Below are 26,096 nucleotides of genomic sequence, written 5' to 3' on the forward strand. Positions count from 1 at the left end.
GATGTTGGCAGCATGGAGACACTATAGCACATCAACAAGGAAACATTAACAGACAAGGAAGAGGTCCTTCACATGAAGTTTCTCATTCTTTAACCTGAAGATTTGTGAAAAAAAGCAATATGAAGAAATAAGTGCCTTACATATCCCATAAAATGACACTTGGAGGTATTCTTTATATCTGAAGATTGTTTTCCAGGTGAACCTGAAAATTAATTCATTATCTGAAAGAATCATAAAACATGCATATTCCTCTAGTAGGGTACCAGGCCAACAGGTCCCCAGAAAGCAGCAACATCATGGGGAAACTGTGATTACAGAAAGGTTAGTTAGACAGAAGATGGTTTGCTTGATTTTTTTAGATATTTTAATTTGAAAAAAAAATAAAGAAAAATTTGCAAAAAGAGTAGAAAGAACTCCTACCCAGATTTACCAGTTGTTAATATTTTGATACATTTGTGTTATTTTTAAACTGTTTGTCTATGTGTTGGGGCAAGCTATAGTTAGTCTCCCTTGCCAGGACTTCCAGCAGGCTATATTATGTTTTTAGTATGTAGCCAAGGTCATGAATTGGTTATGTTATTGTTAATGTGTGGTCAAGGTCACAGTCTGATTCAGTGTATGCACTCCAGATCATAAACATGTGCTTGTGAGCAGGAGTCCACTGATATAACCTTTTAGCAATGTGTGTCCTCTCTGGCTTCTGCCAGGTGACCAGTGCTAGCTTCATGAAAGAAGGTTCGATTCATGAGTAAATGCTAGGAAGTTTTAAATTAAAGAGACAAGACTCTTATTACCTTTAACACCAGCTCCAGGACAGCTTCTCCTAGCTCCCGCCTCCAGCCACCTAATGAGGTGGCAGGGTTTACAGAAAAGACTAGCGAGAGAGAGAACACGTCAGGCTTTTATTGGGGAACAAAAAATTCCAGGGAAAACCCATCCAATGAAGGTTAAGGGGGGCAGCATCCCAAGGTCAGGGGTGGCGACTGGGTCTTCAGGTCAGTGGTTAGGCACACCTCTGCACAGACAATCCCTCGGACTTGGGAAAGGGTGGGGAATAGCTCTGACACACTGTGTCTAAGCGCCTCTCACCCAGCCAGGGAGGTAACTCAAATCACGCTGGAGGTTGGCCTCCCACACTGGCTTACATACAAAAAAGGCTAATGGAAAGGACTCAGGGGGCTAAATGGAAATAGCTAGGGTTGAAGCTGGTGCTGGAAACTAGCTGTTGCCCCCTCTGAATATAGCATGCCTACTATCCTAACAGCATCTTGCATTTTCTTGTACCTGCATTGATCCCAAATCTGTTTCCTGGGTCTGAGCCCCTGCACAAGTCTATGAATGCATGTATTAACCTATATTGAATCTATCTATCTATTTATCTATCTTCTATTTACCGTCATCTGTTTATCTAAAAATTTACCCATGCCATTGTATAAAAGGTTCCTCAAACACTTTAGCATATTTTTGTTCCAGAAAGCAAGGAGGGGCTGGCTAATAACACAAAGGGATCAGGTTGGAAGGACTTGAGTCAGATTAGACAACAGACAAAATTAAACTGAAGCATTACTGAATTATGATCCACAGAATTTTATAGGAATCTGTAAGTCCATAATGATAAAAAAAGATTAAATGAATAAAAAGAAGAAAAGACAAAGATCTTTTGTACAATAGGATGTTATTGAACACAACTAATAGGAATTACAGAATTAGATGGTGTTATAACCATCATGATAATCAACTCAGGTAAAAATCATCAATCGATGTTAACCATGAACAACCTGTTTACAAAGATACATATGTGGTCTCTTTAATCTCATCCCACTTAACTTATTAATCACAAAAGGAAAAGCAACCACTTTGGAAGGGAGGAATATGAATGGCAGACACTTAATCACCAACAATGAGATAAACTGACATTGCCGGTCTCCTGTTACGATTTGGTAGGAAGAGATATAACGTATACAGTATTCCAGCTAAAAGTGCATAAACTTAGGTCAAGAGAAACATCAGACAATCCCTTAGTAAGGGATATTCTCTAAGGAAATGGCCTGTATTCTTTAAAAATTTCAGTGCAATAAAAGAGAAAAGCTGGGGGAAATAATCCCAGATTAAAGGAAATCCAAAGAGACATTGAGTGATCCTGGGGTGGATTCTTTAGTAGAGGGATGTGCTGTAAAAACAGGATCCGTGCCATTGAAATAACTATAAGAAACACCTCACATTTGTGAAGAGTTATTCGGGCACACAGACCACTTACTTTATCAATACTATTTGGTCTCACCATCGGACAGTGAGAGAAGTAAGAACAACAGTCTGCCATTTTTATAAAGAAATTGAGATTTAGAAAGATTAAACCATTTGTCCAAAGTCATACAGCTAGTAAATTGGGAGGGCATGGCTTGAATCCATGTCCTTTCATTCTAAGTCCTAGGCTTGTTCATCATAAAAAAGGCAATTCCTGGCTTTAGAAGCAGGTAATTGAGTAGACAATGACGAGGAATTGCAAGAATATTTTGCAGTGAAAATATTTTCTCAGTCTTGATTTTATATTATTTTATACATTAATAACTAGATTAATTCATTACTCTTCATTCTTTGACACCCTCATAGCAATTGTTTACAGTTCAGTTACAATCCTTATCATCCATACTTCATGTAGAGTGCCTTTTAATCACACTAGATGGCTCCTTCCAGTTTGTTTCATTGTCTCTGACATTGGTCTTGCACACGGTTGGTAAAATATAACAAATGTAAGGGTACAGTATCATGGGGTTACATTAAGTTTCAGAACTCAAAATCTGTAAATTGTATTACAGGAAAACTTCCTCAAATTTTAAAGTAAGTTGAAAATGAGGTGGGAATAAGAGGGCTTCTGAACTTATATCATGCCCACGTAAAGTTTGCAGATGCCTCGCTGTCAGGGGTCTGATTTTGAACTTCAACAAATGTAATTAGTGGGTGATATTCCAGATTTCCAATTGTCAAGAGGTTGAGTATAATTAAGCAGCTGTATAAAGAAGACAATAATGAAAGGTGAGAAAATGAGACAGTATATGCAAAGCTCAGTCCCACATACAATTCTAGCATTGGTAAGGCTAAAGAGTTATGAAGCCTTTGTGGATTTAATTGCTTAATAAGAAGAGGCTCACATCACATAGCACCTGTGGACAGAGCAGAGAGGTGAAAAGAGGTTCCTCCTGTATCACAGGCTGTCATTTTACTGTGAGTGGCCTCGGACCCAACAAAATAATTAGCTTCCATTGTGTTAACCTGTTTGCCAGAAAGGACAGCATCTGCTAGTGCAACTACAGAGATTTTTTTTCTTTCCCCAACCCAATACGTTGTCTTTAAAGCAAGACCTTCCCTAGCAACTGTTTCAAAGATAATACAGGCATCTTCAGCAACATCCACCTTTTTTTTTTTCTTTTCTGTCAAGGCTAAGTTTTATGTTTTTTCATATTGTAACTGGTAGAGAATTTACTATTTTGAAGGCTACTAAATCATTCCAAAAGCAACAGAAGATTGTGTAAATGTGTGATGTAAAATATAAAAGTGGAAAGAAGAACGTCCATAACAGATATAGTAGATATGAAGTCCTTACATAAATACATATTTTGACAGTTGGGTGTTTTACAGAAAATATAGATGAGAACAATGACAACCAATCTGTTAATTCGTTTCTGAGCATCAGAAATTCCAAATAGTGTTGCTTTATTAGTTTATGTTATTTCAGGGTTCCTTTTCTGAGGATTTCTCAACTAAAACACATAGTTTTGAGAATGGACTTATTTCCTAAGCTTCACTCAGGGGCTCAACATTTCTAATTTTTCATTCAACATTGTTTAACATTTGAGGTACTTACTCTATTTTCCATCACCCAGATTTGTTTGATCTTGACTATGTAATCACATCTATGAAGTTTTTCCTTATTAAAAAATGTTTCTGTAGTCCTCATATACAGTAATTCATAAATTGCAGCTCCTATCTTGGCATAAGACAGAACTTTTCTATTCACTCAGTACTAGTGAAGGGTATTGATTATTTTAGGGGTTAGACCCAAGGATTTTGAGGGACTAAAAAAGTACCTTTGAGCACTATGTATACCATATGTAACTCCTTTCTTGTGAATATAGGAATAGTTCTTGGGGGGGTTGCTGGGGTTGCGGCTCAGTGATAGAGTGCCTTCCTAGGATATGTGAGGCACTGGGTTGAATCTCAGCATCACAGAAAAATAAATAAATTTTAAAAGATACTGTGTCAATTTACAACTAAAAAAATATTAAAAAAAAATAGTGAACCTAACCTCATCTCCATCCACAAGACTGGGATCCTAATTAGAAAAAGATATACTTCATCTTTGTAAAAATGTGTCACAATTGACTCTTTTGTGGTGTCTCACAGGACAGCATCCACCTGCATTTGTAAGTACAGTTTTACTGGCACCCAGTCGTGCACATTCCTATGATCATTGGCTAATTTGTGCTACATTGTCAGAACTGAATAGTTGTGTCTTCGCTGGTCACTTCCCAGTGCACAATTCTAAAATATGTACTATCTGGTCTTTTATGGAAAATGTTCCCAACTCCTGGGCTAAACGAAGTAGAAGATGAGGTTGTCTGGCATTTTCTGTTTTCCTTAATTCTGGAAATATGATGAACTAATACAAAGATAAACACACACACACACACACACACACACACTCTCTCTCTCTCTCTCTCTTTCATTTATGAAATGTACTGCACAGGAAGCGAGTGTCCAGCAGGAGCAGAGAGCAGTTGCAGACCCTTCTGTGTGTTCCTGTATTTCCCGAGCATACGGTAAAACATGCAAATTTTAAAATGCAAATAAAATAAGTGTTTTCCTTGTTTCATGGACTGCTTTAGAGCTTAATTCTTCCATATAATCATTCAATTTTATTATAATATCTTTTTAAAGTAGATAACACAGATATTATTATACTTATTTTCCTGGAGAAGAAACTGGAGCTCAAATTTAGAACCTTATTAAGTATCTAGCAGGTACATTTAATGAAAATGTCATCGCTAAGCTCAAAACTTTTCTTTCTTTCAGTCCTCTTTTGGAAGAAAAACTGTTCTGTCTTTCCTACATTATTCTTTCTTCCTGGAATTATGGAAGAGTCCTTCCATTTCTTCTCCTTTCTTATAGTTAATTTGGGTCATTTAAATGAGCTTTGGCTAGTGGGTGAAGGTGATAGAAGATGGCCTTGGTCTTAAAAATATCTGACATCGTGTTCCAATTTTTTTCTTTCCCTGTTCTCAGACAGCATAGCTGCAAAAAAAGAAAGGTTGCTACCTTTACAAATTGCACTGGATTTTGTGAGAATGAGAATCTTGTTTGGTGTAAGCCACAAAGATTTGGGGCCTATTATTGCAGGACAGCCCACCCAATCCTTATTAACACATCAATGGAATCTTCCTGAATGCTAGTCCACCTTAACACAGCAGATCCCAAAGCAGGCTCAGCCTCTGTCTTCCACCTGCCCCAAATGTGTTCTTGACCCAGTACCCACTTAATTAGGTTAACCGCATTTGTAAGATGCAAAACATGAGCTCTTTCTAGGTTCTTTCCTTTATTTTGACTCTCAAATCCACTGGGTAATATTCTTAAGTAAATCACATATGTATTTTTTTGGTCAAATTACTCTTATTTGTTTCAAACAATTTTCTAAGATGAAAACTGTTGTCACCTAATAATGAAAAACTTTTTCTTCCTTTTCAAATCTATATAGTTGGGATTTTTTTTTGTTTGTTGTTTGTTATTTGCTTATTTGTTATATCCTCCAGATGAAGTGCAACATAGTGTCATGACAATCACCCTAGATTCTTGGGTTTTATAAAAAGTTGGTACAGATTTGAGTAGATATTCATGATTGAAATAAGGAATTTTCCTTCTGGTCTAACTCTACTATGACTTTTTAAATTTTAAGTGACCACATTTTCCTTTTATCTGATAATCCTTAAGTGTCAACTTGTGCCAACTCCTTGATTCAAACTTTCATGTACATGTGGTTGTCTGAGTTCACTCAGCAACTTTTTGATGCATTATCCCATTGTACTGTAATTGTTTACTTCTCTTTCTATAAGTCTGTGAGTTTTAGTAAGAAAACTTTGCTCTTCTCATCTGTGCCCTTGATACTTAGGAGAGTACTTATTACAGAACACTATCTTCAGTATTTGTATAGTATATATTTTGGTTTCCTTTTTTCGTATTTGCTGATGTATATAATAACGAATTTATCTTATTTTCCCATTTTTATTAGTTATTTTTAGTTATGCGTAATATCAGAATTCATTTTGACATAACTATAAAAGCACGGAATATAATTTGCTCTAATTGAGTCCCCAGTACCTCTTCTTCTCTCCTCTCCCTTTGTCCTTTTCCCCTCTATTTGACTGATTTTTTTGTTATTTACTTACAGTTCTTTTTTAATTAATGCCTTGTGGATATACATAAAGGTGAGGTTCACTGTGATACATTCATATAACGTACATAGGAAGATAAGGTCAGATTCATTACTCATCTTATGGATCAGGAGAATTGGGCTTGAGTTCTGACTTTGCAGTGTCTGAGTTGACAAAAACTAAAAATCGGACATAATCTATGTGTCCATCTATGAATACACTACAGTGAATCTCTACATCAGATACATCCACAAGACTGGGATCCTAATAAGAATAAGATGTACTCCATGTTTGTAAAAAATATGTCAAAATTGATTCTACTGTCATATATAACTAAAAATAATTTTAAAAAATAAATAGGATGGTTTATTAGGACATCCTTAGTTTGGCTCTTCTGTGTTCATTTTTGAGGCTATTAGTGAGATACTACAAAGCTGTAATCTTTCTGAATGTTCTAAGTTAATCTAACTGAGGTTCTATTCAGTGTCCTTGGTTATTACTCCAGTTATCAACTGACTCTGCATCTTGCTCTGGGATTTGAGAACCAACCATGCTAAATGGATCTTGACAACCTAGTCCATTTCTTTTTTAGAGGTCGGACCAAGATACACTCCCCATTAAAAATGTGTGGTTTCTGCCTATGGGCTACTGCCCATTAGCTAAGACCCAAACTGTACCTGATGGTTAGGTGGGAAGAAGGGGATGGTACAAACTGTACACCAAACTCACAATTCAGTTAGCTAGTTTTAGCCACAGTTTACTCCATAATCCCTGACCATTGTTGAGTTCTCAGTGAAGTTGGAGGCTTTTCAGTTTATGTTTTCAGGGAAGCAAAATGAAATCCCAACCCTGAGCTGCTAGAGAAGATTTGTTCTCTTTAGAACAAATGCTGCAAAGAGAAGCACTTTATGATCAAAGCAACTAAAGTGAAAATGTGGGATTTTATCAAGGAAGGCAGATCAGAGACCCATATATGATAACTGGAGTGTTAGGTCGAGGATTTTATTTTTGGAAGCAGGGCTATTAAATGCAGGGCACCATTCTGGCTATGACCATTTATAAAGGACTTTTAGGTCATCCTGGCAAGGCCATCTGTGTATGAAATGACCTCTAAACTTGTAATTAAAATAAGTTGCCCAAATGTGTGAAACCCAAGTAGAAGTAAGCAACTGGGCAAGGTCCCTTTTGCTTTGAAAAACTATTAGAGACTTATCTTGGCTAGAGAAAATTCTAAGTAGCAAATAGTCACAGATATATCTGAAAAGAAGGGAAAAAATAATTGTCATCATTGAGTTGCCATTAGAAAATGTCCTGCCTATAAATACAATGCCTATTTTATGCCAAAGACTGTTGGCGAAAGGCGGTACAATGTAACATACATGCAGCAATTGTGTTGGACATCATTAGCTAGAGGTCAAAGAGCATCAGTCCCATGGCAAGGGTACAGTATTTTGGCCCAACTATGCTCCAATGCTTCCCAGGACCAATTCCTCCATGGAAATGTATCGTTCCAGCAAGTTGTATTAATATCTCATTCATTCTTGGTTCCTTTTACTTATTTATTCATTTGACAAATGTTCTTCTAGCATTTATTATTTTCCAATAAGGTATCAACAAAAGGTAGGAGAGAAAACAAAATCACTTCACTTGGCCAGGGGAAAAAGGTTGCAAGACTATGCAACAAAAAGTCCTGGGGTGATGAGAATGAAAAGTATTCTTTGTCAGGGTTTGGGTCAGGGAGAACACGCATCAGTGTCAAGCAACGCAACTTAATCTACATCCAGGTTATCTATCCTTAATGGTATACACAGGCACTAAGACAAGTGAGAATGTAGCTCCTGTTATTGGGGGTTCATTTGGAATCATTTAGAGTGTGTTGAAAATGCAAAACTTTACTGAGATAGGCAGGATGCAGGTGATTTAAAAGGTGATTTAGAAATCCAGGAAAATCTCACCTCCTATCTAAAGACCCCATGACACACACACAAAAATCCTTTTGTAAATTAGACATAAAAACAAAGTTTAATTTTAGCTCCAAATAAAATCAGAGACCTCTTTAATCTTTCACCCAGTGAGATCAAAGCAATCACCCCCAGAGAAATGAGTCATAAATTGTCAATGATCCTGGGCAAAGAATATCACAGGCATTGTGAAGACCACACAGTGTTCTAATTAGTGTTAGTTAGATGAGCCTTTACCTCATACCCACCCACTTTATTAAATAAAAACATAAGATAAAATTCCAGAAGTAGAGAGGAAGTTAAAAAGAATGAGTAACTTATTAATGTAAAAGTGTTGTTCCTTCATAGGCAGGTAATTTTTCCCCTTGCCAAAGACATAATGGAGGAGAAAATGTGCAATGGATCCCTCTCTGGTCTTACAGCTCCTTAATCTTACCACTGAGACTCTTGTCTGATTTGTTCTGCCCTGCTCTACTCTTAGAGGCTAAAGTCATCTTAGGCAGGAGGATTGATGTAATCCCTACCAAAGTCCATTGGCTTATCATCATTCAATTCAGTACTTAACCTCTCACTGAACTTGTGCCCTGGTTCTAACATGATGACATTTACAGTTTATATTATAGTTCTAGTGAAAAAATCTGTGTTTTACACAACCATGGGTTTTTAACATATTGTTATTAGTTCTTTTGGAGTCTCATTCCAATCTAAATTGCAGCAGTTTTGGTGCAGACTCTGTTGTAGTTTCTTCCTGACATCAAGTATCCTTCTGTTTGGTTCCCTGGCTGCCTACACTTTCATAACTATGATGTCATCTGCCATGAAAGTCTGTTCCTTGACTCCAGATCACAGCTAGGTGATCTGAAAGAAAATCACTTACTATCCTTGAGATCCAATTCCTGAAATTGTAAAATGAGCAGGCTAGGGAAAAAATATTCTAATGTTATTAATATGATTTCTTCCAACTCTAGATATGTATAGAGAGTATTCTCATAGCTATTGCTAAAAGGGCTTCATTGTTTGATAATGCTATTTTGCCACTATATCCCAAATTGGCTTGTTCAAAACCATGATTGCAATAGTTTCTATGGGTGCATAGCAAATCATAAACTCAATAATAAACTCAGCTGTTTACAACAACTTACTTTTTCATGGGTTAGAAATCTAGGCACATCTTCTGGGTTTCTCACAAAACAATAATCAGAGTATAGATTGGGATTGTAGTATCAGCCAAGTCTTGAGTTCTTCTATGGGTATCACTATTTGATGGTAGTAACAGTTCCTTGTAGTTACAGCACTGAGATCTTCAGATTTTCATGGCTGCCCATGGCTCTCTGCTATGTGGCTCTACCCACTACCAGTGGCAGATTTGCTTCTTTGAGGGCAGCAGATAAGCCTCTGTTACTTCCATTTTGACTGGCGGATCCTCTGTTAAGGAGCTTAGTTGATTTGAGTCAGACCCAACCATCAGAGTCTCCCTTTAGCTCAACACAAAACCAATTAATGAAGACATTTATATTTGAAAAATCCCTTGCCACATAATGCAATATAATCAAGAGGGATATATTCTATTCATGAGTCTAGCTCATATTTAAAGGTTGACATGAATATCATAGGGTGGAAATCTTGAGGCCATCTTATAATTCTTCCTTCCAAAATAATCCTGTTAATCCTAGAAAGAGGTAATATTCTTCATTTTTCTACACTAACACTATCATCCATTGTTTACAACTTAACTAACTCATCCCAAATAATTCATCACATGGATTTAATATTATGCATGCTTGCACATATTTTAAAGAGTTTGATATAAAACATGGAGCTATAATTTCATGATGTGACTTTCTTCTAATGGTTTAAAGTAAACTTCAAATAAGAATTACAGACTTGCAGATTATTAGGCTGGGCAACAACCCAATCAAGAAAATGGCTCTTATTGGCTCTTATTGGCCAAAATCTACCTACCACACACAAAATCACACAGTACAGTTACATAAGGGAAGAGCAGTTTGCTCCTGTCTGTCATCTCAACTTATCCCTTGACATTTGGTAATTCATCTAGCAGCCAATTTCTAAGGTCCTCCTGGGGAGGATACATGGTACCAGGTACTAATGGTTTTATTGAGAATATGTTTCCTTTGCTGTTTGAAGAGTAAAAATCTATGGGGAAAAACATAAATCCAATAATACAGTGCAGTGTGAAACTGACATAACAGATATATTCAAAGAACGTAGGTGCACACAGAAAGTCCTCAACTCTAAGTTTTGAGGAATAAGCAAAGACTTCACATAAAGCTCACAGTTGGGCTCAGTCTTAAAGGAGGAGACAAAATTTCACAGGTGAAAAAGAGGAGTCATGAAGAGTTTTCGTAGTTGAAGGAAGGGTTTCAGTGAGACACAGATATTTGGTGAATATTCCAGATGACATGTAGGTTAGGATGGGGTCCAACTATGAAGACCCTCATTTGCCAGGACACAGACACACCCAATAAGAAGGTTTTTATTTGTTCTGTCTTCCTGCAGTCTCTCTATTTCCCATCCTTCTTCTCAAGGTTCTACTTGTGGAACTCCTCGTTCTTCCCGCAGATGCTCATTATTCATAGATAAGTCCTAAACCTTTTAAGTTGCCATTTGGGGTCCTTTGGAATTCATTTAAAAAATTATTTTTTCAAGCTTTATGACGTGAATCATCTTAGCCCATCCTTAGGTATTGTTTCCCATTTTACTTAGCGTGAAAGCTAAACTTTGAAGAACCTTCAAGGTTGGACATACTCTGTTTTTACCTCTTGGTCTTAATCACACAACACATATGGTTTGGCTCTGACTGGAGACTCCTGGAAAGCCTGGAACTGCTGCAGCAATGGCTTCGCACCTGCTGCTTTTCTTGGCTTGAAATGGTCCCCTCCTGGGGTTCTCACAGGACGGGTGCCAGCTATTGTTCAGACCTGAACACAAATGTTAACTCCTTAGAAAGGTGTTCCTTCATTCTACCATGTAAGTAGCCCTCCCTCACATCACATTTGGACACATAACCCTATTCTTTTTGTTGGTGTGTCTCCCTTTATGAAATTGTCCTTTCTATCCTGAAATTTTAAAATATTTTATCAGTTCTTATTAGAATGTATGCTCTTTGGTTGTGCTTCCTATTCTATTGCTAAGGACTACAATGATGCCTGCCTAGCACAAATTTGACAATGAAGGTCTGTTATAGGAATGAATGAGAGAAGCATAAACCTTTTCTTCCTTCATTTTTCAAATCTGTTGATCCTTAGGGAATGTTCTCAGTAGTGCCTAGAAGAGCTCTGCCTATCATTTTGTCTTTGCTTTTTCTCATATTGTTCCCTTGTATTTCCTTCCTTGTCATTATATTTCCTTCTGCTATAATTAAGGATAAGCAGAAAATTATGATAGATGCATATTTATATATTTCAATTCTCACAGCGACTTTGTGCATTTTATAGACATAACGGAGATTCCCTAATAGGTATCTTCTACTGACTTGGCCGTGTTCTGGTGATAACTAATTTGGGTTCTTAACAAAACCATGTTCTCTAGAGCATAGGATGGATTATTCTCTACCTGTTTGCCACTGCTTTGTGGAAGGTGCTGCTGAAAATGCTACATATCATGCTACTTGTTGGTGTGTCTCCTTCAGGAGCAATTTTGCACTATAGATCACAGAACATATAAGAAGAATTAGTAAAGTTCAACTTAGATACAATTTATAGCACATCAGTCCAAGAGCAGAACTGTAGAACTGGGAGCCACACTGTGACCTCAAAGCAATTTATATTGACCCAACTAGGTTTCAATAACATCAATCAAGATGTGCTCCGACAGCTACTTGATATTTTTTGGCCATAGTGAGAATTTCACTGACATCTTTAGAGTCTTTCCTCATCTGTCTCCTTGTCTGCTGGCCTTTCTCCAGCATCAAAATCCATTTACAGCCAGATCAGTTGACTCAGGGGCATTTGTCTTTTCATAAATATGGTAGAAAAAGAGGAGATTTCAGGCTGCTTTTGGTTCTTTATTTTATAGCACTGGCATAAAGATGCAAAAAAGCTGTCCCTCTCTTCAATAAAAATGCATCTTCTCTTGACCATCCAAGATTTGAATATCCTTTCCAAAGGAGATATAGAAGAATTGAGCAGAAGTTTATAATGAAAACTTCCTGAGTATTGTTTTCCTGAAAAAGAAAGGCCATTTTGGAACTGGAAATCTACTCAGATTCAACTGCATCTGTTCTGAATTTTTAAGAAGTAATTAATTGAGCTTATGCAAATTTGTTTCTTTCTTCCCCACTTTTGTCAAATGAACCTTAAAAATTACTAGGGGGGAAAATGTCTAGTACAGAAATATAATTCTGTTCTTTATTTTCGTATTACAATTTCACCGCTGAATACTTTCTCTAGTCTGTCTGATCAAAATCATTTCTTTGTTCATAAATCTTGCAGTTTTCATGTATTTCTGACTTATACTCTACTTAGCTGTATTCATGGCTGAATCCTTTACTAATTTATATTTGTTTCATTTATTTAATGATGAAAATTCCAGTTACTGAATTTTAAGATGGACTTAATGTTCTTTGAACTCACTACAGTATGTTTCAAAATGCTACTCAGATCTTACAAATATTTACTGAACATCTACTATGTACTAGTATGGAACATAGTAGATGTACAGTTTATGTATTAAAAAATTAAAAAGACCACATCACAGCTGTCTAGTGGAAAATATGCATTGGAATTTGACTCCAGAGTAGACTTTTATTGAACTACAAAATTGTTAAATGATAGGCATATTATCAAAGCCTAGAATTTTCATGCATTTTTATTTGAAACAGTAAATATAAATGCCATTTCTGGAACTAGAAGCCATCTACTTTATCTTTTTTGCTAAAGAAGCAAAAACATCTTCACTGCATTTTAGAGAAAATATATTTGACTTTGGTCATAAAATCACTTACAAAATGGCATTGAAAAATAACTGAGATTACTAATAGGGTTATGACAAACCATGTACTCTGATCAGCAATTCATCCTTAATATATTTGTTTTGTAAAACAACTCTTTGAGATAATCATGTATTTTCTCTCTTTACAAAGGTTTAGTTAAAGATGTCAAATAACGTTCCCAAGGTCATCACAACGTAAGTGGAAAAGATATCCAAAATACTGTATATTACTCTCTCCTACATAAAACCAGCTTGCTTTCCATCAAGATAAATGAGTATAAAAAATAAATAACCTCTTGACCAACATTCAAGTAACAGTGGTCTTGGGTTTTCAGCTCCACATACATACATTTCCCAAAAGACTTGAACTTACTTCAAATTATCACCAGGTGGCAGTGTATCAAACCTTAATTTAGAGTGTTAAAACTTATGCATTTGTAATATATTGACAATTGTCTGAGATGTAAACCTGAGAACATTGAGTAGTGGATGTTTAAACCAAGAGGAACACTGAGAAAGAAGTGTTATAATATCATTAGTAGCTTAAATTCTAGACAATACATTTTTGGGTATGTACTTTCCTTTTTTAATGAATCAGAAAAATATTCTCTTTTATTTGAAGAGATAGGCCATATACCACTTTCGTCATTTTCTTATTTTCTACATGAGACATAAGTGTGTATTTTATCCAAATATATTTATATGACTTGAAATTTTCATGATGGTTCTTATGTGAAAATGCTGAGTGGTTAAGACTATTTTTGAGTATGTACCTATTGCTTTTAGGAGTCATGATAGAATTCATCTAATAATGTAAATAAAGCTAGACATTTATAAGAATTATTATGGAGCCTTTAAAAAATAAATACTGCTTAAATTTTCTTCATAAATTTAACTTTGAAATGATTAGGTGGATTATAATTTGTATTTTTAATATACACATGATCTCTTAATTAATCATCTCTTAATTAATCTTGAGTTAGCAGTATCCATCTTTAATCAAAATAGTTAAGATGACTTCTGTTTAAAAGATACAACATTGTAGATATGATATTTCAGATTTATTGATACAGAATGAACCAGAGGTGGCACTGATAACTTCATATGCTTTAAATGTAATATTTAATTTTTTTCTTCATGTCATGGGATTTTCTAATTACATTGAATAACAACAGGGAAAACCTTTTCATGAAGGTCAAAACAATATATATATATATCCTTAAAGATACCAATCAGAGATTTGGGGCATAATAATTTTTCTCAGCTCTGTAATTCAGAATTACTTCCTTTGCTCTTGTGCAAATACTATTTCTCCCTCTCAAAATGTCACAAGTCCTTGTTCACCTTCTTCATTCTCTACCCTGCCTAGGCAGATTGAAGAAGCATTATAAAATTTTAAAGATAATTCTGAATTTAGATCCCCTTCCTTAAGCATGGATAAAATGAAATATTGGTGTTCTTTTGATTATCTTCAAAACATTTTATTCTGCTCTTCTTTGTGTGATCAATTATCTGACACTAGCAAGAAGAAAACAAAATTAAAAAAAACACACAAAATGTCTCAATTTCTCAATTTCTCAATCTCTCAATTTGATGTGTAACATAGAAAGAAAAGTATGGTAGAAATGAATATTTGAATTAATGGAGAAAATGTAATTATTTTGTTGAATGTACATAATGAAACAAAATTGCCAGTGTTTTCTGTGTTTTGGCTTTAAACTCAACCATTATCTCAAAGTGCTTTTTTTTTTTGTAATGCTGCCAATTTACTGGGAGCAAATTCATCCAATGAATTCAATTTGTTTTACATTTTATTTCTTCAATTTATCTTGTGCATGGACTATTTCTCAAACTTAATTTCATGTGTATATTACATCTTTGTTCTATTTCTTCTTCTCTTAAAAATCTTATTTTTTTTTCTCCCTTGTTGTCTTTTAAAGCGTGATATCTGCTTCGCAAAGGAAAGGGCAGAAGAAAACATGGAACACTATATTTTTGTTATTCCACTGAGTATCCCACTAAGTTTATTTATAGTCATCTAAACACAATTTTTACTTATTATTAAAAATAGGAAAAAAAGATCATGTAAAATTTTCTGAGACCTTCTTTGGAATATCCATTTTACCGTGGGAAATACATTTTTTTCATTGCTACTAGGGATCAGAAAAAAATTCAATCGGAAATTTTTTTTATCACCTCCTAGAGCTACAAATTAAATTGTAATTCCTACTATGAGGCTGAACTTTAAGCTTCATTTATAATGCATTAGTCACCATTTCTCATAACTATTCACTCATAAAACTTGGCTACCAGAAGTAGGAGAAGCAGCATCTGAAACATTGGATTCTTTCTTCATGTGGTTTTTATGAACAAAGAGTAGAGATGGTTCTTGCAAGAGGTAACAGAGGGCTACAGTTCCTTAAGCTTTCCTGAATTATGTTTAAGCTAAATTCAGGATATACTTACAATACCCTTTATGGATAATTAGCCACATCATTGTAAATATAGGCCTTTTTAGATAATAAAACTAAACTGTCATATACTACATTTGTTTTGTGAATTATTAATACTGCCTGGATTCCTTAACCTAAACTAGTTGGAGAGAAGCATCATATACTTGTATCATTTAGCTCAATGCAATGTCTGGGTCTTCTATTTTGTCAAATAATATCTTTTGTCCTGTGAAATGTATTCTATGACAAATAGTCTTGCTAAGTTTATTTATAGCCATCTAAACACAATGTTTATAATTGTATGCATTAGTTTAATTTTATATTTCTTATAATTTAGATTTATTTTTAAACAGATACCATGCAAATTCTCATGAAGATCGAATAGATTTCATGATATAATAATGAAAACAACAGTGACACTGAAACCATTGAAATACTCTGATATAAGAGTTGCCCACAGTGTGTTTTTTAATTAACAAATCTAAAAATAATTGTTTCAAAGTTCATCAGAATTTTATTATTGTACTTTAATCATATTCACTCTTTGAAAATTTTTAAATCTATGCAAATGTTGCATTCATTTTGGGACCAAAAAAACCCACACATACTTCAGCAAGATTGGCTAATTGTTAACACTGTGTTGTGTTTGTTCTGTCTTGTTCTATTTTATCCCCCCAAGATACTTGAAAGTATGATGAGAGTAAATTAGAGATATCATGACCTTTGCTGCATGTGTCTCTACCATAAGACATTTGATTATATAAGTACAATATTACTATCATACTCACAAATGTAATTACATCAAACTAAAACCAAACATCAAACTAAAAAGCATAGCAAGGGAAATAATCAAATGAGTAAATATGCAAGCTTACAGTCTAAGAGAAAATATTTACCAACTATTCAGTTGACAGAGGGTTAACATCCAGAATATAAAAAGAACTCAAAAACCTTGACCAGGAAACAAGTAATTCGATTAAAAAATAGACAAATTATCTGAATAGGTACTTCTCAAGATAAGAAATAAAAATGGTCAATAAATATGTGATAAAAGTTCAATATGATATATCATTGGGGAAATTAAAATCAAAACTACAATAAGCATTTTGCATATGCATTTAATGGAACATCATTTAGCCTTAAAAAGGAAGGAAATTCTAGTCACAAACAAATGACTATTATGTGATATATTATGTACAAAATACATAATAAATATAATTATGTATTATATACCTTATATATGTTGACAAATGTGACTATATCAAACTAAAACTAAACATCAAACTAACTATATACCATATTACATAAGGTATATAATAGTCAAAATCATAGAGAAAGAGAGTCGAATGGTGGTAGCCAGGGGGTATAGAGAAGAAAGGGTTGTTCAATGAAGACAAGTTTCAGTTACACAAGAAGAAAAGAGTTATGCAGATGGATCTGATGAGGGTTTGACAACACTGAGAATGTGTTTAATACCACTGAACTGTGCATGCTAAATTATCAAGATGGTAAATTTATATTATGTGTATTTTACCACAGTAACAAATGAGGAAAAAAATCATCAACTATCAAGCCGTGTAGGAAATGCAGGAACTTATAAAGCATATTGCTAAAAGAAAAGTAATAAGGGATCCAAAAACTACTGCAACAAGCAAAGTTTTGACAGTGTCTTTTTCTTCTACTCTGCTGAGATCACACTGTTCTAAAGTGTATATATTTAAAATGCACAATTTGGTGGAGGTTGGCATATGAATATACCTGGAAAACCACCCCCAGATCAACATAATGAATGTGTCCATCACCCACAGAGGTTTCTTCAGGCTCATTCATAATTTCTCTCTTCTCTGACTCATCCCCAGCCTGTGTCCCCAGGCAACCACTGATCTATTACTCACTGGGATCATTTTGCATTTTAAATAATTTTTTGCAAATAGACTTCAAATATGTACTCTTGTTTTATCTGACATTTCGATTTGGCATAATTGATTTGAGATCTGTCTCTATTGTTGTGTTTATCACACACAATAATTTCTTTTAATTCTTTAATCAATTCTTTTTAATTACTAAATGTTTTCAATAAATTGACATGCTGCTGTTTTATATCTATTCATCTGTGATAGACATTTGAAACTGTTTTCAGTTTTGGACTATTGTATATAAAGCATTTTAGGAACATTTGTGTATAAGTCTCTCTATGAATATATCCTTACCTTTATTTACAATATATATCCCAGGGTTCAATGGCTGGATTATATAGTAAGTGCACATTGAACTTTTAAAAAGCTGTCAAATCTTTCAGAGTGGTTGTATCAATTTATGTACTCATTAGAAGTTGTTGAATATTCTTACTAAGACTTGGTATGTCCACCTTATTTTTTGTCTGTTGTTTGTTTATTTTGGCCATTTTAATGGTATCTCATTTTAATTTAAACTTGTATTTTTCTAAAAATACAATGATGTTGAATATCATTTATATGAATAACTGATGTTCATATAACTTCTTAGGTGGGTGTCCAAATCTTTTGCCCATTTTAGAAATTGGTTTCTTATCATCATATTGGATGTATTCTTTAAGTATTCTAGATAAGAGAGTATTGAGGAATGCATATATATTTTGCAAGTATTTTCTCCTGGTAGTGACTTTTTCTTTTTTCATTTTCATGAGAGTATACTTTTAAAGAGAAATTATCAGTTTTGATAAAGCCCTAGTTTATCTTATTTTCCCCTACAGCCATATATCTGGATGTATACTTAAGGTAGAATCACCCTATCCAAGATCTCAATTTTCCTGGTTTTTCATCTAGGTATTTTATAGTTAATTTTAACTTTTAGGTTATGAACCTGTTAGATCTAATATAAAATATAAAGCATGATTTAAAGTTAGTTTATTTTAGATAAAGCATAATTGAAAATACGACCGGATTACTTACTTTTTGAAAATTAAAACTATATGTGTCTCATCTTTTGAAAGATACATTTTTATATATTAAACTTTCTCCTCTAGAAATTAAAATGAACTATGGTATATATTTTCTTTATATATTTGGCTGGAATTCATGACTATAAGTTTTAACCTGAGTTTAAACTCAGTGGCATTCTATATAACATAAAAAATAACAATGAGTTTGTTAAAACTTAGGTGGTCTTCAATGAGTTTTACTCATTCTTCAATATTCATTGAAATATAAAATGTTTTCTGAATTTTTATAACAAAACAAATATCTTTGTTCTGTCCATTTTCCCTTAAATTAACCTCAAAACTACTTCCAATGCAATAGACATAGATCAATGGCGCAGAATAGAGTCCAGAAATAATCTACATAATATGATCAATTGACTTTTGACAAAGGGCCAGAGCAATTGAGGATGAAAAATTGCCCTCAAAAAAGTTGTGCTCAAAGTAACTTCTTGATTAGAATTCTGTATTTTTCCTATAAAATTAATCTTTTGTCATTTTCAAGTGTAGAACGGTATATTACCATTTAGAAATATTTCCTGTACTTGGATTTATTGGTAACTGGGGAGAGACGTACACACTGAACTCTAATGAGCAGATGCCTCCTTCTCTCCCAGATGCCTGGCACAGTAGTTTGGCTGAACCAGACCAGTTCAAAGAAATACAGTGAGACCCTTGCTGTTGGACAGGCTGCTACCCAAATGCTCTAGCTTGAGCTACCACAATTTTTCTGTATTACATGTTAAGCCAGAATTGTCTAGGTTACCTAGACAATTGGATATCTCCATCCACTCTTAGGCTGACTTGTAACTATCCGAAATAGGGTAGAGATAAGTATTTTTTCTTATTTTTAAAATTTTTCATCTTAAAATTTTATTAAAGAGATAAGTAACTTCAACTTGAGTTCTCTACATCACCATCCAAACAAAAGAATAAAATCATGCTTCCCTATAGAAGGACCATGGAAGCAGGGGACCCTGTGTGCTCCTTTGCTTATATGTTGTTCTCAGGAAATCTTACCATGACCTTAGGGCTCATTGGTAATAGCATAAAAGGAGTGTCAAGTCAAAACCTTATTAATGATCTAGGTTCTGCATACATCACAATAGAACATCTGAAAATAAACAAAAAAATCAGCCTTCCCTTTGAGAATGTACCTTATCTATGAGTAGGTGATTTGACAGTGAGACACCTCTCTTTCCATCTGAAGCTGTAGTGGTCTCCACAGAGACCTGTTTTTTTCCTTATCTTCTTCTTTTTGACCTGTACAACACTCAAAATTAACTAAAATACACCTTACTTGGACCTTTTGGGACCTAACTCCATCTGTGACTCTTTCTTACTGCTTTTCATTTCTGATTGTTGGTATCTTACTCTCATTCTAAATTCTGCATGTTTAGATTCTTCCTTTCCCTGATTAGTTTTGTCACATTTGGATTTTGATCCTTCATTTTGCTTTCAAAGAAGCTATAAGGACCATAGGATTGTGTTTATTATGTAATTTTCATTTTGCAAAAGTGACCAAAAAAGAGAAACCGATTTCTCAAAAAGGGCCAATAAAGCCAAATTGTGATGTGAATATAGTAAATACTAAGAAAATAGAAATATGCAGAAAACAATCAGGAAAATGGGAAGTAATTATATCTTGTCCCTTGGAGAAAATCAGTTGAAAAATTTCTAAAAAAGAAAAAATACTAAGAAATTAATTACTAGAAGGTTATAGACATCCTACCAAGATTCAAAGAGAAGCAATTAGAGTAAGAATCTTCTCCCTCCTAAACCACAAGCTTCTGGACTCAGCTGTTTCCTGTCAGTAATCTAGCAGAGTGAGAAATACCAAAAGCGTTATGGGAAAATCAGCGACTATAACAGTGAGTAAGGGAAAAGTCTTAGAAATATCTTCCCATATAAAAAAGATTTAGAGAACATAAAAAAGATTACATTAATTCATTCATTTCCTTGTAGTGATTTACTATTTGTAGAAGAATAGATGAGTTTAGGCATAAAGTGTATATATTTGTAGGTACAGATAGTTGCTTATTAAGTGCATGTTTGAATAATATTTCTATTGCAATAAACCCAAATTCCATTTCTAACATTTTTGTAGCATCAGGAGCATTAAATTAAATTAGATCTAACGAAAAAGCTTTTATATGTTCTTCTCCCTTAATTCTTTATATCTAAACTACTTTCAGACTAAGTATGATTGAGAAGATATAAGAAAATATTTTTAGTTGGACAGAATTTAACTTTTTGCTTAGGATAACTTTACTTTTACTCTTCTCAATATAAAGTATTTTAACTGAGGTTATTTTTCCTTAGTTCAGCACAGTCTTAACAGCATTCTAAAAATGAAAATAGTTTAAGAATATACATTGGTATAAATGAAGTACAGCTTAATGCAATGATAATTTTTTGGAGTGATTGTACACCAAAATTCTGCCCATATGTTCCATATGACATGCTCCTTTGTAAATTTAATCATTAACTTTTTAATCAGTGTTTATATTTAACTATAGAAAGCCTCTTGCTAAGCTTACTTTTATGCTATTGTTACCACCTGACATTTTCTAAAGTATCAACAATAGAATACAAATTCTCTTCTTCAATAGGCACTATACTGGCATTTGCTCTAGTAAATTCCAAGACTTAAAGAACGTAAGATTTGGAAGAAGCAATGAAAGCCATCAAATCTTATTCCTAGTGCCTTTATTTCACAAAATATATAGGTTATAAAGATTTGTACATGATTTTTCCCTTTAGATATCTTAAAATTGTATGATTAGAAAAACATTGGATTATTAAGCAAAGTAAGTTTTATGTTTTCCTCTTTTATTATACATAATATTATACTTGTTAACAAATGTATTCAGTTTTTATCATTTTAAGAATGTATATAAAGGTTGCTTTACATTATCTTCTGGAAAATTATCAGCTCTTCTGGCTACTAAAATGCTTGTGTATTAAAGTTTTGCATACTTTCCTCTTAGTTTTTTTTTTGTCTGTGAAATATCAGTCACTGATAATAAAATGATCATTAATGTGGGTATTTGAGACTTAGAGTAATACTGACAGAACATTATAACCTGAGAAGATGTTTTCAGGTCATTGCATGTGTTTGATTTTCAGCAAACAGGTTGATCTTAAACAAAGGTATCAGTTTGTTCTAGAATACGTAAGACCATTTTGTTGGATGAAGTTTGAGCATTTCAAGTTTTAAAGAGTATGAAGGAAGGGAATTGACTTTGTTTTCCCTTATAATATCTAAATCAAAAGAGAAACTAGGAAATGTGTTAAAGTTTTGACATTTTCTCAATTTGATTGACTTAATATTAAAAACTGTATTCTTTAATAATGTGAAAAAAGGTCTCCTGAAATCTTTAATACCAAATATTTATACAAAAACAGAATTTCATTTTCTCTTTAAAATGATGATTAATTTAAATTAAGTTATTCATTAAAATGAAAAATTAGCTTGAAAATCTTAAAAGGTACTGAATTATTATTGTTTACCTCTGTATACTCTGTACAGGTAACAAAGTGTCCAAATCTCCTGAGAATTATATTCTTTACTTTGTGTTGACTTTTAAATGTTTGGATTATTTTTTTTAAAGTTTCCTTGGTATGAAAGAGCCACCATTCCTTACAATGAAATAAGATATCTTGTGTTTTATTTTTAAATATGTTATGACACTTTGATTAAATAACCAGTATTGATCCTATTTTAATCAAATAGCCATATCTCATTTGCTAATTCTTTCCAAGATTAGGCCCTGAAATTATTCAAAATATATATGTATATTCAGTCTCATTCTCAAAAAAATTCTGCTTCCCTCTGATGCTTGCAAGAAGGACCCGCCCTTAGTGATAGGCTGGGCTTTTTGTTTTTAACAAAGAGGCACAATCTCAGAACCTCATGAAAATAACTATAGCAGCTATTTGTTCATAGAAGAATGGTTCTTGAGTGCCAGTCTCAAAGCTGACATCATTTAAACATCTTTCTGATTGTCCTAGTGGATTGTGTTAGGATTCTAGGGCTCATCTTGTTCTGAAGCCGACGTGCTTAATGATGGAAGACTTCTGACCCCTGATTGAGCTTAACATAATTAATTAAACAGAACTGAATGAACTAATGCTGAGGTTATTTGCTCAAAATAGTGCTGTTTTATTTTCAATGACTTACTACCACGCATAACTGAATAAACCTTGTTCCTTTCCTCCTAATTGAGTATTGAGTTGTTAGGAGCTTTTAACCTTACATTACTAGATTTTGCTTTTATAAAATAAATGAAATAATTTTAATGATATCCAATTATCCTTGAGCCTTCTCCTCCAGATTTTAGGAACAAATGCTTTTATTCAGTTACCTTAATTTCCATGCAACATGTTATTTGCATAAATGATAAGAGAATCTGTTTTCTTTTCACCAATGTATAATAGGATGAAGCAAGTGTGCAAATGAGGTCATAGCTGGAGAGTTATATTTGAAAGTGATTCACATTTAACAAGATATGTGAACCCCATTTTAAATAAAAAGAAGTTAATTTTACACACAGAACCTGTAGAATATCTAAGAAAACAGGCTTTGTAACTGACTTACATGGTCCTCATTTTAGAGATGCCACTGGGGATACTTTGCAACAAGTTAGGAACCACGGGTAATTTTGTGAATCTGAAAAAGAAAGAAATTCAAGAAAATATGCAGATACTGTAGATGAAGGCTAATGGGAAAGAATGTCTTATGCTGGGTTTTGTGAACTTGAGATAGAAGAGCAAATAATAATGGCTGTTGAAGAAGCAACCTAAAACTCTTAGGAAATTTTCTAGAGTAAAATTAATTCTCTGGCCTTCAGAGTTACAGAGTAAACACAAAGAGGATACCATGCTTAACACTCTGGCTGCACCTAAGTAAATAATCAGGTCCAATATAATGAGACTGACCTTTTTAATGTAACCATGAAAAATTGTTATAGATTACTTGTGACTATAAGACTGTTAAGTGTCTTGATTAAAGGGCTCAGACTAGGTGAGCGGACATGTCACTTGTAGATTTTTGTGCAGTTCAGATGTAAATAACTTCTGTCTACTAGATTACTCTTCAGGACACTAACCAGGTTTGATACAACCCAACAACTCAATACTCAATACTCAACAACTCATTTGTCTCAATATGTAAGACTCTCGATATGTTAATTAATTCTTTGCCACATGTCTCTTCATCTTGGAAAACCTTTTCTTCTTCCCGAATACAAATTTATAATAAATGATTATTCACAATTCTACTATATCCTGATTTTGGAGCTACTGGTGAGTAGATTAAATGTTACATTGAGATATTTTCTGCAAGAGAAATTTTATTTTATAGGAGATTGTGAATATACCAGTACTGTGGTAAATGGATTTCATTAACTGAGTGATTTTCTATGAGAAATATTAAACAAACAAACAAAAAAACAGTTCTCATCTTTTCTAGTGCTTATAACTGTCCCCATTAGATTCTATTCATTCAATTTTGTTCAATATCCTACAATAAAAATCATGTTTGTTTTGCAGAAGGTCACACTTGAATGCACTGCTGAATGTCACTGTGAATAGCAATTATTTTTACCAAATTAATTAGCTATCACTTAACAATGAATAATACACTGTGGCATTTGAGGATTGGGGCTCAGGAAATACCAAAAGTTTGAGGATATTCCCTTATGAGAACAGATCCAGAGAAGTTCTCTCAGAGAACTCCAGGTGGGAGGAAATCATGGAGTACCAGAGGGAAGAAAAACCAGGAGTTTTCAGGATTTCTGAGACAAAACAACTCATATTCACAATAAAAATATATTAGGCAATCTGTATTCTTTTAAATGCAACAGAACAAGTACATAAGTCTTTGTTTGAAGGAAGGTACTGATGTCGGTGTAAAACTACATTATACCATCAAAGTATTGAAAATTTCTAGTTCGCAGAGCCAGCTTTGGGGAGGGCTGGTGGAGAAGAGTTATCTTGGAAACAAACAAAAAGTGGATTCAGTTGAAAAGAGCCCTCCTCACTTCCTTCTTGAAATCTGGAGCTTTTCCAATTAAAGCCTGTGGAAAATGTTTCTTCTCTTGCTTTATCTGTTCTTTGTAGTGGGATGAAAGATATCTCAAAAGATAGTTGGGAGAATGTAGAGATCTGAAGGCTACTAGCTGTGCTGTTAATAGGGGAATCAGAATAAGGACTTGTGGTTCAGTAATATAATTTTCCACCATGCACAACTTCAAACACATCACAGGGAATAGTTGCTATGAGTAATCACTCTCTTACGGATGATGCTTTTTGTACTAAAATAAGAAGTCCTGCTACAAGCTTTAACCTTAAGTTTCATTGCGTTTCTCCAGGTATACACTTCTAATTTGTTTTGACATATGGAAACAACAATATCTTATTTTTGAGATACTCAGAGAAAAAGTCTCCTATTCTGATTTCTTAGCGGAAAAAAAAAGTGATGAAGTTGGACTTCTGACATTCAACTGTAGAAAAACAATACATAAATGCTCTGTGACCTGCCCTCCAAAAAAACTATGAGCTACAAGCTTAGAGCAGACACCTGTAGGTATTGAATGTATATTATGCACAGAGTTGTCCATTTCAGATTGCATTGAATTTTGGAACTGTATGATAACATTTGTTTCCAAAATTTCCATATTCATTAGGAAAAAATGTAGTCTTAACGAAAAAGGTTTTTTAAGAATACACATTATGATATTCTTTTGATAACACAATTGATGAAGCATTCAGATTGGAAAAGTGAACTTTCTTGATTCTTTATTGGAATATATGATATTGAAAGTTTGAGACACCAATAAGAAGATGAATTTACTTCCAGAAGTGTAAAGACAGCACTAGTCACCAACATTCTGATCCCCTATGTCTAGGAATTAGTCTATCATATATATGATCTTAGAGCCTAGGGTGTGTTTATTGGATTCCTGAGACATTTTAAAGCATTTTCATGCGAAGGCACTGTATGTTTTCCATTGTTACTTCTTCTGTCCTTGCAACTTAATGACCCTGTGAATCACTGGGCAGAATGTAAATAACAATGCTGTTTGTTCAAGTGGTTTGCTAACCAGATTTCTTTATTCATCCCTCAGTAGAAAAGAAGTCGTTTTTATTCTACTCATTATGAAATCCATGGATGAGGTAGAAAGCGACCTTGCAGAAGGCACAATCTAGGCAAATTGCACTGCATACATCTCGTCTTATCAAAGATGTAGGCAAGGGTTCTTGTTTTGTTTTCTTGGGTCACAATTCAATACAATTTCTCCAACAGGTATTGTCTACAGATTTCACCAGATGCATAATGGCCATGTCC

The 26,096-nt window shown here is 33.9% G+C and overlaps 1 long non-coding RNA gene across 1 annotated transcript in view; it reads right to left on the reverse strand.

Moving 5' to 3' along the window:
• The window catches only part of LOC144370128 (uncharacterized), a 71,139-nt gene that overhangs the window by 16,886 nt on the left and 28,157 nt on the right, over nucleotides 1–26,096 (reverse strand). Inside the window, exon 2 of the long non-coding RNA XR_013430068.1 lies at nucleotides 23,346–23,417. This is a non-coding gene — a long non-coding RNA (uncharacterized LOC144370128). The remainder of the gene's footprint in view (nucleotides 1–23,345; nucleotides 23,418–26,096) is intronic.

Source organism: Ictidomys tridecemlineatus, chromosome 13 (assembly GCF_052094955.1).
Source record: "Ictidomys tridecemlineatus isolate mIctTri1 chromosome 13, mIctTri1.hap1, whole genome shotgun sequence".
Lineage (NCBI taxonomy): Eukaryota > Metazoa > Chordata > Mammalia > Rodentia > Sciuridae > Ictidomys > Ictidomys tridecemlineatus.